Genomic DNA, 15,752 nt, shown 5'->3' with positions numbered 1-15,752 from the left:
TTTTTAATGGTTATACATCAAATATCTTTTTTATAATCATTGGAAGCCAAAATCTAAATCTAAAATAAAATTAGTTTAATATCAAAGATCTAAAGTGTAGCCTAACCGTTTGAATGTTTAGTTCTGTCCTCATTAAGCAGGGCTGTTGTGTTGTGCGCGCCGTCGCTCCACGTGAAAGATCACTCTCTCGCTCTCTCTCTCTCTCTCTCTCTCTCTCTCTCTTTAGCAAAAATGCATCACAGTCAAATAGTTCAATATTATCATATATAGAAGTGGCTGGCGAGATTAAATTTGCAAGATAATAATTTCTTAATAGCAATAGCACTTTCTTAATTTCTCCAGTACCGACAGCAGAACCGATAACGTCCGAGCTTATCGATCCAGCGGTATTTCAAAATTCAGCACCGGGGCCCGTTTAATACCGGGTTTCGGTACCCATCCCTAGTCGTTGTGCATTTCATGTATTTGTTTGAGCACTGACGTTGACGAGTTAACCCCTTAGGTATCGAAATCTGGTACCGAACAACAAGTCATTTTTCGATACTCTAGTATCGAGGCAATTCGGTCGGTACCTAAAAAGTATCAAACTCGGTACCCAGCCCTATTCGTCAGCAGGGCTGTTGTGTTGCGCACCGTGGCTCCCGCGTGAATGATCCAAACATTTGCTCGCTCGCTCGCTCTCTCTCACACTCACACTCTCTCTCTCTTTAGCAAAAATGCATCACACACAAAAGGTTCACTATTATTATATATAGAAGTGGCTGGCGAGATTAAATTGGCGAGATAATAATTTAGCAATAAATAGAACTTTCTTAATTTCTCCAGTACCGACAGCAGAACCGATAACGTCTGAGCTTATCGATCCAGCGGTCTTTCATAATTCAGCACCGGGGCTCGTTTAATGCCGGGTCTCGGTACCCATCCCTAGACAGTGTGTTTTTCTTTTGAAAACATCATTGCCTGCCTATTGACATTGACTGATACACTGCCCTCTGGTGGACAGAACATATGCAACTTTAGTTTGATACCAATATGTCTTACTGAAGGCATTTTAATGGTCAAAATATTATTAATAAATATTCTAATATATTCAAATATTAATAAACAAACAAACTTCGAATAAGATTTTTGGGCAAAAGTCAAAGCCCTACTGCTAGTTAACTGGAGATGTTTTGTTTATTTGTATTGGTACATTCATGCCGCGAGATGTTTCTAAAGTGGTGGGGGGACAATATCGACCTTAGCAAAAAGTGGTGGGGACATGTCCCACTAGGGCTGTCACTTTTGTGAAAAAATCCTGTTTGATTTTTGAGACATAAATGTTAATTGAATCGATTGTAAAATGGATTTTCCATGTCTAAAGACGTTTCCATTTGAAACGCCATATATGGGCAAATCCACGGACAACTAACAGACATTAGGACAAACGTAAAGATGGCGCTTGACACACGCACAAGTCAGTAAATATTCCTCATGATTTATTGGCATGAAGTTTCATGCACAATGACAAACAAGAGTGCAACATTCTCGAAAAACAATAAGCAGAGTGGACTACCATAACATAAATGAAAAACATGTTGCATACAACATACTGCAGTCTTCAACATGACTGTGTTTATGATTAGAAATGTCAAACAAATTTCGCTTACGTAGGCGATTGTAGACCGTAGTCTAAATCTGTATCTGTATGCATGAGACTGTCTGCATACCAGCAAAATTCACAGTTTTGTTGTAAAAAGAGCCTGCAGTTGCTGTGTGATGCGCGTTCGCTGCGGGCGTATCGTGATGAGCTGGACACGCTCCGAGAGAAGACCGTTAAAATCGATTCCCTATTTTCGTTTTCGAAACTTGCGTTGGTTGGTCCGATCGATTGTGCAATCGATTTTCGAGCGTAAAGTGACAGGCCTATGCAAATCCCACCCGCAAATTACGCCTATGGATGTGATGATTAAACGATAAACTGACCTTTGACGCTAAACATGCTGTTAAGACAGTAGCTATATGAACCAATTCACACCGATTTCTTGATACTGTTTGGAAAGATTTGTAGGCTATGTTATTATCTTTAGGTTGGCGATTAGTGACAACGTGCAGCTAGCGTTAGCTCATTAACAATATATTTACATCCACTCACCACAGAGAAAATGAGCACTGCACAGACAGGTGTTTGCAGTTGGTGTCCAGTCTTCTTTCTTCGTCCTGAGGTAGCCTGTAAAAGGATATTTTGGGGTCTCCTTTTTTGTTGTTGCACCCCACCGCACAACATATTGAAGGCATAGCTAGCTAGTTCCTTTGCGACTGATGTGAATCAGGTACTCAAGATGGCGGCAGACAAGTTTTAGAAGTGAGTGACGTCAGTGAGGAGACGTTGGTGACATCATCTGATATTCAGCTATACTTCAATTTCCACATCCGGATGAGTCTCGCAGGCAGTCGTGTCTGCACAGCTTTCAAAGTTAACTCAACTGGGGATGAGGGCATATGACCGAATTTCGACACATGCGCAGTACAGTTTTTGTGACTCTTCTGTCTTTCTTGCACATGTGCCATTGTATATGTGCACTGTCCACATTGTCTCAAAAATTAGGCTGTGTGCAGACGTCTGCGAACCCTCCTGATGACGAAAATTACATCACACGGATGGCCGAAGTATACTTTGGGCTTAAAACTCTGAATTTTATTAAATGTTTTTAAGATCATGTCAGGAGATTTTATTTTGAGAAGACTATAAAATGCTAACTTAAGTCTTCCCTGCACACATTCACACCTCTCTGGCCTGGTCATTATGACTCTAATTATAAATTTCTTTTGTCTTATATATATATATATATATATATACGACTTTCTATTCACACAGTTTTAATCCCTAATTTATTTGATCAAACTTCTCACTTCACCTTCTTTGAAACTGTATCAAATGCCCTTCTTGAAAAAAGAAACATTTCAGTGAGCTTTACTATTCAAAGTTATTCATAAAAATAACATTGCTCAGCTAGGTGGTAGGTGCATCTTAGGGCTAGCTAACATGTTAGCTTAGCACACCATCAATGCACAAAAATGTATGAGATTAAAACCATGTTTTTTCTCCAAACTTATTTATAACACAAGTCGTGAGCATCTTGAACGGCAGCCTGTGAAGGGAGTGGTTCAAGACGCGCAGGTCCAGGATTGGTTGTAACCCACCGGATCTTTTCGGTACAATGAAGTAGGGGCTGTAGAAGCCGGACTTAATTTCGGCTGGAGGGACAGTCTCGATCGCACCCTTTTCCAGTAGAGTGGCAACCTCCACTCTCATGACAGGGGCATTGCCACTGACCATAGTGAAGCGGACTCCGAGACCACGTGAACTGAATCGCGTAGCCGAGCCTGATGGTTCTCATGACCCAGCGGGACAGCCTGGGAAGCTCTAGCCAGGCTCCCAGAAACTGTGCCAGCGCGGTCATGCAAACCACAGACGTACCGTCAGTGGTGTAGCGAGGTGGAATGACCGGCCAAGGCTTGGGTGGCATAGCGGCCCAGTGCGGGGGCACGGTCATTAGCCGCGTCCTGCCAGAGAAGGCCAGGGGAGGACCAGCGTCCCACGGGGGCGTGCTCTGGCAGGAGTCTGGCGACAGAGGGGGACGAGAGCGGCGTGGCCCGTGGGCAGCACACACTGTCATCTGAGACCTCTGTGACAGAGGGGGACGATAGTGGCGGGACCCGTGGGCGGCATGCACTATCGTCCGAGAACTCTGTGTGCTCAGGGTTGGGGGAACCAGTTCTTTCTTTGACTACATTAGGGTACTGCTCGTCGTGGGACGAGCAGCGGGGAGTGGAGAACAAAAGATTCTCCCCCGGCCCTCCACCGGGGGAAGGAGTGGCCCTGCTACCATCTCCTGGGAAAAACTGGTTGCCAACCCTGAGCAGCCCCTCTCAGGGGCGCCGCTTAGCCTGGCGTTTAGCGGGGCGCTGGGCCAGAGAGGGCTGTGGCTCTTCCTGCGGCTTTCTCCACAACGCGGCCTGGGTGGAGGCTGCTGCTGGGGCCGTGCAGGAGAAGCGGGAGCCGCAGGAGGGCGCCCTTGGCGGCGAGCAGGCTGAGGATTCTGTGGCAGAATATGCTTTATAGCCTCAGTCTGCTTCTGAGCGGTCGAGAACTGTTGGGCAAAGTCCTCGACCGCACCGCCGAAGAGGCCGGCCTGGGATATGGGGGTGTCAAGCAGACGAGTCCGCTCAGCATCCCGCATATCAGCCAGGTTCAGCCAGAAATGTCTCTCCTGGACCACGGCTGTGGACATCACCTGGCCCAGTACTCGGAGAGTGAGTTTGGTGGCGGCACGCAGCTCATCAAAGAGCCCTGGGTCAGGACTGCCCTCGTGCATGTCCCTGAGCACCTGGGCCTTGTAGACCTGCAGGATGGCCATGGCATGCAAAGAGGCGGCTGCCTGTCCCGCCGCTCTGTAAGACTTCGCCACCAAGGTAGACGAAAATCTACAGGCTTTGGATGGGTGCTTAGGGTCACCACGATAGGAAGCACTCTGCGGACACAGCTGCATCGCGACAGAGCGTTCCACCGGGGGAACCCCAGTGTACCCATGGGCAGCGGCCTCATCGAGGGGAGGAAAGGCGGAAGAGGTCGACGAACGATCACAGGAAGACAATGGTGTCTTCTAGGACCTCTAGACCTCCTCATGCACATCCGGGAAGAATGGTATTGGGGTTGGCTGCCGACAAGGGTCAGCGGCCGCGCCCAAAAACCAATCATCCAGCCGCGAGCGCACAGGGTCAGGTGGAGGGGACCACTCGAGCCCAATGCCAGCCGCGGTGGCTGCCCGGGAAAGCATGGCCGTCATCTCGGGATCTGACTCGGGCAATGCTGGAATACCTGAAGGTGGCAGCACAGCCGAATCGTCACTTCCCGAGGACTCCTGCCCACCTTGTGATGCTGCGACTGACATTGCATCCTCTTCTGGAGCGCCGAAAGAGACACGCGGGGCCTCCGTAGAGGGACCAGTGGTCTCAATCTGAACACTCTCGGGTAACAACGCTGGAGAGGGGTGTGTGGACCACGGACGAATCGATGGTGTTTTGTTCCACACCGTCACCCTGGCCACCAGCCGAAGTACAGCCTCTCGGGGAGACCGTAGATCGGGGTGTGGATGAGGGGACTCTCGCTCGAATGAGCTCATTGAGTCTCGACCGTAGCATTGAGATGGTCATGTTCCCACAGGGAGAACATGAATCATCCACAAGCGCTGCTTTAGCGTGATCAATGCCCAAACACACAAAGCAGCGATTGTGCCCATCAGAATTGGGTACATTGCGACCGCAACCAGAAATGCACGGGCGAGGCAAAAAAATATATACTATGGAAGTCAATGAGACCAGAAACTGTCTGGTTACTGATATTCTTCTAAATATCTTCCTTTCTGTTCAGCAGAAGAAAGAAATTCATACAGGTTTGAAACGACATGAGGGTGAGTATATGATGACAGAATTTTCATTTTAAAGTGGAGTATCACTTTAACCAGCAAAGCTTTAAATCACATGCAAATAGTGAACTTTTGTCAACTGCAGTGTCCCTTTCCTCTGCGTTAACATTTGATGTGTAATATACGTTGCGTTGTACAGTATGTTGAGACGGTGGCGCCAGAACTGCAACTGATAGAATGCACGATACTACGATATTTCTTCAAAAGCAGATCGTGGAGACATTTTAATCGTCCACGATCAAAAACCATGACATTGCACACCCCTATGCCGCTGTGCTTCCTTATATACCAACGAGGTGGGGCGGAGTTACGCCATTTCATTGCCATTGGCTCGTTTTATATACTCGAAGGTGATAGGCTTTCTAAGCGAAACCAACCCCATTCGTCGTCACTGACGTAACTTGTAGTGACCCGAAAGGGAACAGAGATTTACTAAATTAAACCAGTAATATATATATATATATATATATATATATATATATATATATATATATATATATATATATATATATATATATAATATAGTAATACTGTATATTTCTGTCATAATTTCATCTAGTTAAACCGAACTTTTATATTTACAGGCTGTAGTGAAGACCTTTTGAGTTTCAGAGCGTATTTGGCAATGGTTTCTCAAATAAAATGATGATGAAATGCTCTTTAAGCGTTCTCTCAGAGCAGCTCTGGTTATGTTCATGTGTTCACATTTTATATTGTGAGAAATCAAAATGTAATTCGTTACTTTCGACCTCTGGCGGCAAGTCACTGTTAACAAGTGAATCATTGAGTCGTTAATTCAACCAATTTGTTCAATTTGTGGACTGATTCATTCAGTAACAAAACAGATGTGTTGCTCAGAGATGCAAAACAGTTCTGCTGTGGCTTTTAGTGTAGACGGTATATATCGCACACCCCTATGAATTATTCTGATGTACTGAAATTGAAATTAATTCTCTTTTTTATTTTATTTCAGACATGATGGAGGAGAACGAGGAGATTGAAGAACTGAGTGAAGTGGAGGAGGAACGTCATGCCAAATATGGAAAAAAACTTTTCAGTCGTTCAAAGACTAAAAATACATTTTTAAAGAATAGAGCCAAGAAATCTTTCATCTGCACTCAGTGTGAAAAGAGATTCTCAAGCAAACGATATCTTCAAATTCACACAAGAGTTCACACTGGAGAAAATACGTTCACATGTGATATGTGTGGGAAGAGTTTCACACAATCAGCTACCCTTAAAAGACACATGATGATCCACACTGGAGAAAAGCCATTCATGTGTGATCAGTGTGAAAAGGGATTCCTAAGCAAATATCATCTTGAGACTCACATAAGAATTCATACCGGAGAGAAGCCGTTCACAAGTGATCAATGTGGCAAAACATTTGCTTGTGCATCAAACCTGAAGAAACACCTGTTAGTTCATATGAAGGAAAAGCCACATTCATGCTCTGTTTGTGGAAAGAGTTTTTCACTGCTGCAAAGTTTGCTTAAACACCAGAAAATGCATACTGGTGTAAGAGCTTATTTTTGCTTCGAGTGTGAGAAGACTTTTGTTTCAGCAAACCATTTAAAACAGCACCAGAGAATTCACACCGGAGAGAAACCTTACAAGTGTTCACACTGCAACAAGAGATTCAGTGTGTCAGCCAATCTGAAAACACATGAGATGACCCACACTGGGGAAAAACCTTTCAAATGTTCACACTGCGACAGGAGATTCAGTGTGTCAACATCTCTGAAAACACATGAGAGGATCCACACTGGAGAGAAACCTTACAAGTGTTCACACTGCAACAAGAGATTCAGTGCGTCAACAAATCTGAAACCACATGAGAGGATCCACACTGGAGAGAAACCTTACAAGTGTTCACAGTGCAACAAGAGATTCAGTCAGTCAGCAAATCTGAAAACACATGAGAGGATCCACAGCAGAGAGAAGCTGCACACGTGTGATCAGTGCGGAAAGAGTTTCACTTTTAAAACTCGCCTGAAGCTTCACATGAAGATCCATGAGGTGGAGAAACCACATCACCGCAGTCTGAGATCACGGTTAGTAGTTCATCTTTATGTGCTGAATCTATGCAACGATTATACACTTATATACTTACAATTATAGTCTGAGGAATAATCACAGTTTCACGATTATTAAGCATTCATTAACACTACTAATGTATAAAATCACATGAACACTCTTTAGATTATACAGTGTTATTTATTGCTGCCCTTTGAAACCAGAATAACACTAACCAATTATTGCTGCTTATTTAAATAGAAATAACTGTGACCAAGTGTATTTTTTTCTACAGTTCTTTTGGAGTTAGAAACATGGTAAAAATATACAGTGGGAAGAACAAGTATTTGATACACTGCCGATTTTGCAGGTTTTCCCACTTACAAAGCATGTAGAAGTCTGTAATTTTATCATAGGTATTCTTCAACTGTGAGTGACGGAATCTAAAACAAAAATCCAGAAAAACAAATTGTATGATTTTTAAATAATTTGCATTTTATTGCATTACATAAGTATTTGATTACCTACCAACCAGTAAGAATTTCGGCTCTCACAGACCTGTTAGTTTTTCTTAAAGCCCTCCTGTTCTCCACTCATTACCTGTATTAACTGCACCTGTTTGAACTTGTTACCTGTATAAAAGACACCTGTCCACACACTCAATCAAACAGACTCCAACCTCTCTACAATGGCCAAGACCAGAGAGCTGTGTAAGGACATCAGGGATAAAATTGTAGACCTGCGCAAGGCTTGGATGGGCTACATGACAGTAGGCAAGCAGCTTGGTGAGAAGGCACCAACTGTTGGTGCAATTATTAGAAAATGGAAGAAGTTCAAGATGACGGTCAATCTCTCTCGGTCTGAGGCACCATGCAAGATCTCACCTCGTGGGGCATCAATGATCATGAGGAAGGTGAGGGATCAGCCCAGAACTACACGGCAGGACCTGGTCAATGACCTGAAGAGAGCTGGGACCACAGTCTCAAAGAAAACCATTAGTAACACACTACGCCGTCATGGATTAAAATCCTGCAGCGCACGCAAGGTCCCCCTGCTCAAGCCACCGCATGTCCAGGCCCGTCTGAAGTTTGCCAATAACCATCTGGATGATCCAGAGGAGGAATGGGAGAAGGTCATGCGGTCTGATGAGACAAAAATAGAGCTTTTTGGTCTAAACTCCACTCGCTGTGTTTGGAGGAAGAAGGATGAGTACAATCCCAAGAACACCATCCCAAACATGAAGCATGGAGGTGGAAACATAATTTTTTGGGGATGCTTTTCTGCAAAGGGGACAGGACGACTGCACCGTATTGAGGGGAGGATGGATGGGGCCATGTATCGCGAGATCTTGGCCAACAACCTCCTTCCCTCAGTAAGATCATTGAAGATGGGTCGTGGCTGGGTCTTCCAGCATGACAACGACCCAAAACACACAGCCAGGGCAACTAAGGAGTGGCTCCGTAAGAAGCATCTCAAGGTCCTGGAGTGGCCTAGCCAGTCTCCAGACCTGAACCCAATAGAAAATCTTTGGAGGGAGCTGAAAGTCCGTATTGCCCAGCGACAGCCCCGAAACCTGAAGGATCTGGAGAAGGTCTGTATGGAGGAGTGGGCCAAAATCCCTGCTGCAGTGTGTGCAAACCTGGTCAAGAACTACAGGAAATGTATGATCTCTGTAATAAAATGCACATTAATTACTTAGAAATCATACAATGTGATTTTCTGGATTTTTGTTTTAGATTCCGTCACTCACAGTTGAAGAGTACCTATGATAACAATTACAGACTTCTACATGCTTTGTACGTGGGAAAACCTGCAAAATCGGCAGTGTATCAAATACTTGTTCTCCCCACTGTAAATGTGACCCAGGAAAAGCCTAAAGTGCAGGTGAAATGTAAAGTATAAAGGTTCTTTTCACCCAAAACACAATTGTTTGATGCAAAATGATTTTGATTAGAAATAGTGGAAACTCACACTGGGCATGAATATTCACTCGCTAATGAAGCAATGCTGTTTCCTTCAGAGAGTATTTCCACTATTTTCTTTAAAGGAACAGGCCGACTTTTTGGGACTTTAGCTTATTCACCGTATCCCCCAGAGTTAGATAAGTCCATACATACCCTTTTCATCTCCGTGCGTGCCGTAACTCTGTCTGACACACACACCGCTAGCCTAGCTTAGCACAGAGACTGGAGGTAAACGGCTCCAGCTAGCATACTGCTCCCAATAAGTGACAAAATAACACCAACATTTTCCTATTTACATGTTGTGATTTGTATAGTCACAGTGTGTACAAATAACAAGGTCACATGAGACACAGTCATCTTCTAATATTTTACACACTGGGAACTATATTCTCAGAAGGCGAAGCACTGCTACTTCTGCGGAGTGATTTACTCCAACTCTGAGCAAACTCTCTGCTCCTCACCACGAGGGGTCTCAGCTGCTGCGAGCAAATCACTCCGCCCAAGTAGCAGTGTTCCTTGAACCAAACTATTTAAATATTGAGCAAGCGAGGTCATTGGCTGCAGAAGCAGCAGCGGCCAATCAGCTTGTGCCGTGTAGGAAATGTTGCGATCGTTACAGATTACATGTCAAGCCTGCGCCATCTAGAGTTTCATGACCAAAATAGTGATTTATAACACAAATCATCTTCAGGACATTAAAATAGATCATAATCGTGAACCGCAGTTGTCGGCCAGATTTGATGGGATTAAAATGACTATTGAACTCATCAGTGATCTTGACTTTGAGCTTCACTTTTCACTTTACGTTTGTCTCTCGTTTGAAATCTCACATGATTTAATGTTTCTTTTAGACCGGATGGACGTGAATAAGGAAGAAAAAACAGAAGCCAAAAAATCTGTCTCCTGCCCTCAGTGTAAAAAACGCTTCACATGTAAATCAAGGCTGAAGATTCACATGAGATTCACACTGGGAAGAAGCGGCTCAGGCTTTCACTCTGGAAAAACATTTCCTTTCAATGTGTTCTTGTGCTCTCATAGTTCAGAGAGCTGAAGAAGATGCCATAACACTTTTAAGAGGCATGAATCTGATATTCATTTTTAACTTGTTCTTCATTGTTTTTCATTATAACATCTAGTTTATTTTCCACTTCTATTCTTTCATGTAAATCCAAGATATACTTTCATGTCGCTTTACAAGTGGACACTTTTCTTGAGATGCTTTGGCTCTTACAAGTCAATAAAGAGAGAGATCTGTCTCATGCACTCATACATGTTTGTATTTGTTTCAAGTTTCAAATTGATTAAAAAGTTCACGCACATAAGCCTGACATTGGATGAGATTTCTGTCTGTCTACATCATTAACAGTTTCACCCTTGTTCACCAGTTTGTTCTGGTCAGATGTTCATTCACACCAGGAGGCTTCACGAAGTCAGAAAAATTACTGTGAGCTTTAAACAACACAGTTTTTACCAAATAACCTGAAACCGTCTCCATCTCACCACAGCTTTACACAGCCAGCAGAAAGAGAGCAGCTGGAATAAAGAGAAGTGGCGTGTAATCCTTGTTATCGAACGATCAAATACACATAATTATGCCAAAATGCCCATCTTGCCGGTTATGTCTTGAGTGAACAAGTTTGTTGGCTTGTATTTTATAAATTCAGATTCATTAAATTACTGAATTTAAAATAAAAAACTAAAAACAAATTTTAAGTCCGTTTTGGTTTTCGGCCAAGTGCATTCAATTTTAATTTTGGTGTGTCCCTAGTTTAAATGAATGACTCACTCATTAAGACAGTCACTTGCCGCCACCTACTGGCGGATTAATTTCATGTTTAATAGTAGGCTATCATTCGGTCTAAATTATTTAATTTGATTGGTAACAGTCCTCTGGTGTCTTATTATTGTAACTGAATTTGATTACATTTAAAAATTTAAAATGCGAGATGAAGCATACATTTAATAAGAGTGTCTGATTATAATTTCACCAACAGTAATTCTGGATTGCCTCCACCAAACAAGTAAATGGGAAATAAGCAAATCAGAACACAGCGCACCAGAACAGCAGTTATGAGCACAAGCGTGAACCACTAGTGTTTCTTCTTGCTGCGCATCTTTTACTGTCTATGTTATCTGCCAATGCAACAAATTTCTCCCTGAGACCAGAGTTCGGCGCCGCGCCTTCCCGTCTTACTGGCAACTGGTGAGATCACTGGAGGTGAGGATATTTTTGGTTTATAATGTTATATAATCTACTAGTCATGTAATTTATTAAACTTTTCAACTAGTCCTATTTCAATTAGGTACAGTGGGGAGAACAAGTATTTGAGACACTGCCGATTTTGCAGGTTTTCCCACTTACAAAGCATGTAGATGTCTAATTTTTATCATAGGTACTCTTCAACTGTGAGTTACGCAGGGGAGTTTTTAACGCAGGTGCTGAGGGGGAACTATTATATAAATACTATTAATAAATGAGCAAAATTTGGCCACTCAATATTTAATATTCAATTACAGTTTTAATTTTATTAAATTGAACAAGCACAACATTCAGCATTCAATTAAATATTCTTACAGATTTATTATTATTAATAATATTATTTCAGCATAATATCTCATTATTTCAACATAATTATGTGTGCGTGCAACAAGCAAGATGTGCATTTGTAAATCCGGTGACACGGGTGCATTGATTTTTATTATACTACAGGGCCGTTGAATGCTTGAATCTGATTGGTTGACGAACGTTCTAAGGTGTGCATTATTTTCAGGGAAACGCACAGCTAAAGTAGTTCCAGGCAGGTCTTGACCGCATTACAGTTCCATATCACTTCGCGTAGTTAACTGTAATAACGGAAAATAGGATGCAATTCATAACAATAAAAAGCATTTAGCCCCATGCGCTTGATCTGCAATTTTCAATGTCTAGCTTCACAATCAATGGAAACATGCAGTTTAATTTGAATAAATAAAGTATATAGTCCCATCTATAATCAATAGAAAATTAAAATGAATATAAGCTAAATAAATGGATAGTCCTGCAGCACGGATTTTTATTGCAGATAATATAACAAATAAATAATCATTGATAGGCCTACTTGTTAAAAGGCTTTTTTCCCCTCATTTATTTGGCTATCTACTGTCATCTGTCAATAATAGAAAAAAAAAGAATGAACGAATGAATTAAAACGAATTGAATTAATAAATAAATAAATAAATAATAATATTGACGCACATGCTTTTCTGTCTCATTATTGCAACATCTCTCTCTAATAACTGCATAAAACCGGGGACACACTTTAAGGCCGGTTATGAATGTTATTTGATACTTGACTGATCATGCCCAAACGCGTGTTCAGCACGTTCAGTCTGTGTTCAAAGTCGGTGTTTAAAATATGCTGCAGTCGATGAAAACAGTCAGAATGTGTCAGCTAGTCGTGTGTGCCCAGCATTAGTCTGCTATCAGTGGCTCAAACCTCCGTTACTAACTCTAAAATGACGTTTTGGAATTAGCAACGGAGGCATTAGATTAGATGCGTAAGAAATTAGTCCTACATACAAGAGCGTTTTAATGACAAAAACTTTACAAACGTCTTGAAATACATAATCTGAACAATGTTTCAAGGTGTGGTAACTGTAGTATAAGCGGAATAATTGACTTCAGGCCGTTGAATTATTAGAAAAATAATGCACACCCGAGGTGTAACAGCCACTCCGCTTCGCGTCGTGACCGCATTACCACCTCGGGTGTGTATTATTTTTCTAATAATTCAACGGCCTGTCGTCAATTATTCCTTACTTAATAAACTGTTTTCTGTGTCATTGTTGGCTGCAAAGATGAAGTTGACGATCACCATCTCCGTAGTGAACGCGCCTATAGAGAGAAACGCACAAAATAGATTACATAATCAGAGAGTAGCCTATTCGAATTGTTTCGTTTAAAGACATTTCAAGCTTTCTTGATATATTTCTCATGTCTGTGAGGCATAGGCCTACACTGAGTTTCGGTTAATTTATGATGAGATGCGCTCCAGTTCACGTGCAATGCAAGTGACGCGCCAGCGCCTCCATGTCATGATTATATTGTCTGCTATATTTGCTTATTTATTAAATCCAGGCAATTGGTTGATAAAAAAGTATTAAAATTAAGATACAATTTAGGCTATATAAAGCGAAATTCACTTTAAAGAAAGGTTTTCTACAAAACAAAACTTGTCTAACCCACACCATGTCTCCCAATATATTGCACATCCTATCTAACTCATGATGTTCACTTTTCATAATCAACATAGATGGAAAAAAAGAACATTATAATATTTTAACAAATATGAAACTAAATGCACTTATTTAATGGATACAACATGTAGGCTAGTCCTGCAGACTCTCTATTTGTACAAATTGCTGCACATTCATTTAATTCTGAATTTTGCGCATGTAAGTTGAAAGACATTTGTTTGTGCATAAAACTACATATCTGCTGCATTTATCAAGTTCACAGATAATTGTGCATGCATTTATTAATCATCATCATGGTACTAAAATAACAAAGTAGGCTATAGGCTAGCCTACTATGTACAAAAAATCAGATGAGCCCAGAATATGAACGCAGCGCATTTAATTGACCATTTTAGGAACGCTTAATGTGGCTTAATGCAGATTAGAATGTCCTCTTATTATGTCGAAATAAAGGCTTATGTCGAAAAAAAAACGAGATATTAGCTATGTTGAAATAACGACTTATGTCGGAAATAACATATTATGTCAAAATAACGACTTATTAGGTCGAAATAACGAGATATTAGCTATGTTGAAATAACGACTTAGGCCTAATATCTTGAAATAACAAGATCATTTTTTTTCCTTCACCATGTGGTTCAGGGCTTCCATAGAATACATTCTGAATATAATTGCTTCCAGAAATATTTGTTGGGGGTGCTATCAGGGTGCTTTGGTCTTTCTTGGGGGTGCTGAAGCACCTGCTAGCCCCTCTCTAGCGCCGCCCATGGAGTTACGGAATCTAAAACAAAAATCCAGAAAATCACATTGTATGATTTTTAAGTAATTAATTTGCATTTTATTGCATGACATAAGTATTTGATACACCAGAAAAGCAGAGCTTAATATTTGGTACAGAAACCTATGAAACCTACTGACAATTACAGAGATCATACGTTTCCTGTAGTTCTTGACCAGATTTGCACACACTGCAGCAGGGATTTTGGCCCACTCCTCCATACAGACCTTCTCCAGATCCTTCAGGTTTCGGGGCTGTTGCTGTGCAATACGGACTTTCAGCTCCCTCCAAAGATTTTCTATTGGGTTCAGGTCTGGAGACTGGCTAGGCCACTCCAGGACCTTGAGATGCTTCTTACGGAGCCACTCCTCTGACAATGGCACCTGTGTTGGTGGAGTTAAGCCAGGGTCTTGCTGCAGACAAGGACCTTAGCCAGATTAAACTGTCCCACACTGCAGCTTCTTACAAAATGGTGTATGTTATGGGCCATACATTTGCGGAGAAAACATTCTCCAACTTACGAGGACACCCCTTCTCTCTGAATGTGGATGAGAGTACCTCCAGTAGTAATGAGAAGGTCCTTTCTATGCTCGTCAGCTACTTCAGCGGAGAGCTGAATGATGCTGTGGTTCAACACCCTTGAAGTGGCAAAAGTCAGTTCAGACAGTTTGGAGAGGTTGATGTGTGACTTTTTTCAGAAAAACAACATTCCCTGGTCGAACCCAATCAGCATAATGCTAGACTCAAGCAACGTGATGCGCAGGAGCAAATCAGGGCTGGAGACAAGGATCCGAGAGAGGCATTGTCCCACTCTGCTTGCTGTGGATGGTGACTCTTGCAATCACGTCCACAACGCTGCAAAGAGATTGGCAGAACCTTTTGAAAACTACTTGCTCTTTGCAGACATCCACACAGACCATCAATGGGCATCAGATCAGGTATCTGAACATGCATTTCATTTTTGGCATTGTCTTGTTCAAAAGAGATGACATAAACAACATGGGTCCAGTTGATAAACTCTCTCCTGGGACATTAGGGCTGCAGGGACCGACAGAGAGAAGAGGATGGAGGCAGACAGAGTATGGCTGCAGTGCTACATGTGGAAGTGCCAAGAAGGTCAAGACCACTGCTCTGGCCAAAGAGAGGCAGACACACCTCAAACATGTTGAGAAGAAAACGAGTGCAGCCAGACGGAAGGCCCTGGATACGTTGCAGGAGGAAGAGGAAGGAGGAGGAAAGCAAGAAGAAGTGCTAGATAGTTCAATGAGAGTTTGTGTTTTGGAATAAAAA

The 15,752-nt window shown here is 42.2% G+C and overlaps 1 protein-coding gene across 1 annotated transcript in view; it reads right to left on the bottom strand.

Annotated features, from left to right (window-relative positions):
- LOC307161679 (uncharacterized protein) overlaps window positions 1–15,752 on the bottom strand; it is a 396,018-nt gene that overhangs the window by 244,017 nt on the left and 136,249 nt on the right. Inside the window, exon 2 of the mRNA XM_079876558.1 lies at window positions 1,152–1,297. The gene's annotated coding sequence lies outside the window, so the exon portion shown is untranslated. The remainder of the gene's footprint in view (window positions 1–1,151; window positions 1,298–15,752) is intronic.

This window comes from Squalius cephalus (assembly GCF_949319135.1).
Source record: "Squalius cephalus genome assembly, chromosome: 7".
Lineage (NCBI taxonomy): Eukaryota > Metazoa > Chordata > Actinopteri > Cypriniformes > Leuciscidae > Squalius > Squalius cephalus.
This window is presented reverse-complemented; position numbering and strand designations above follow the sequence as displayed.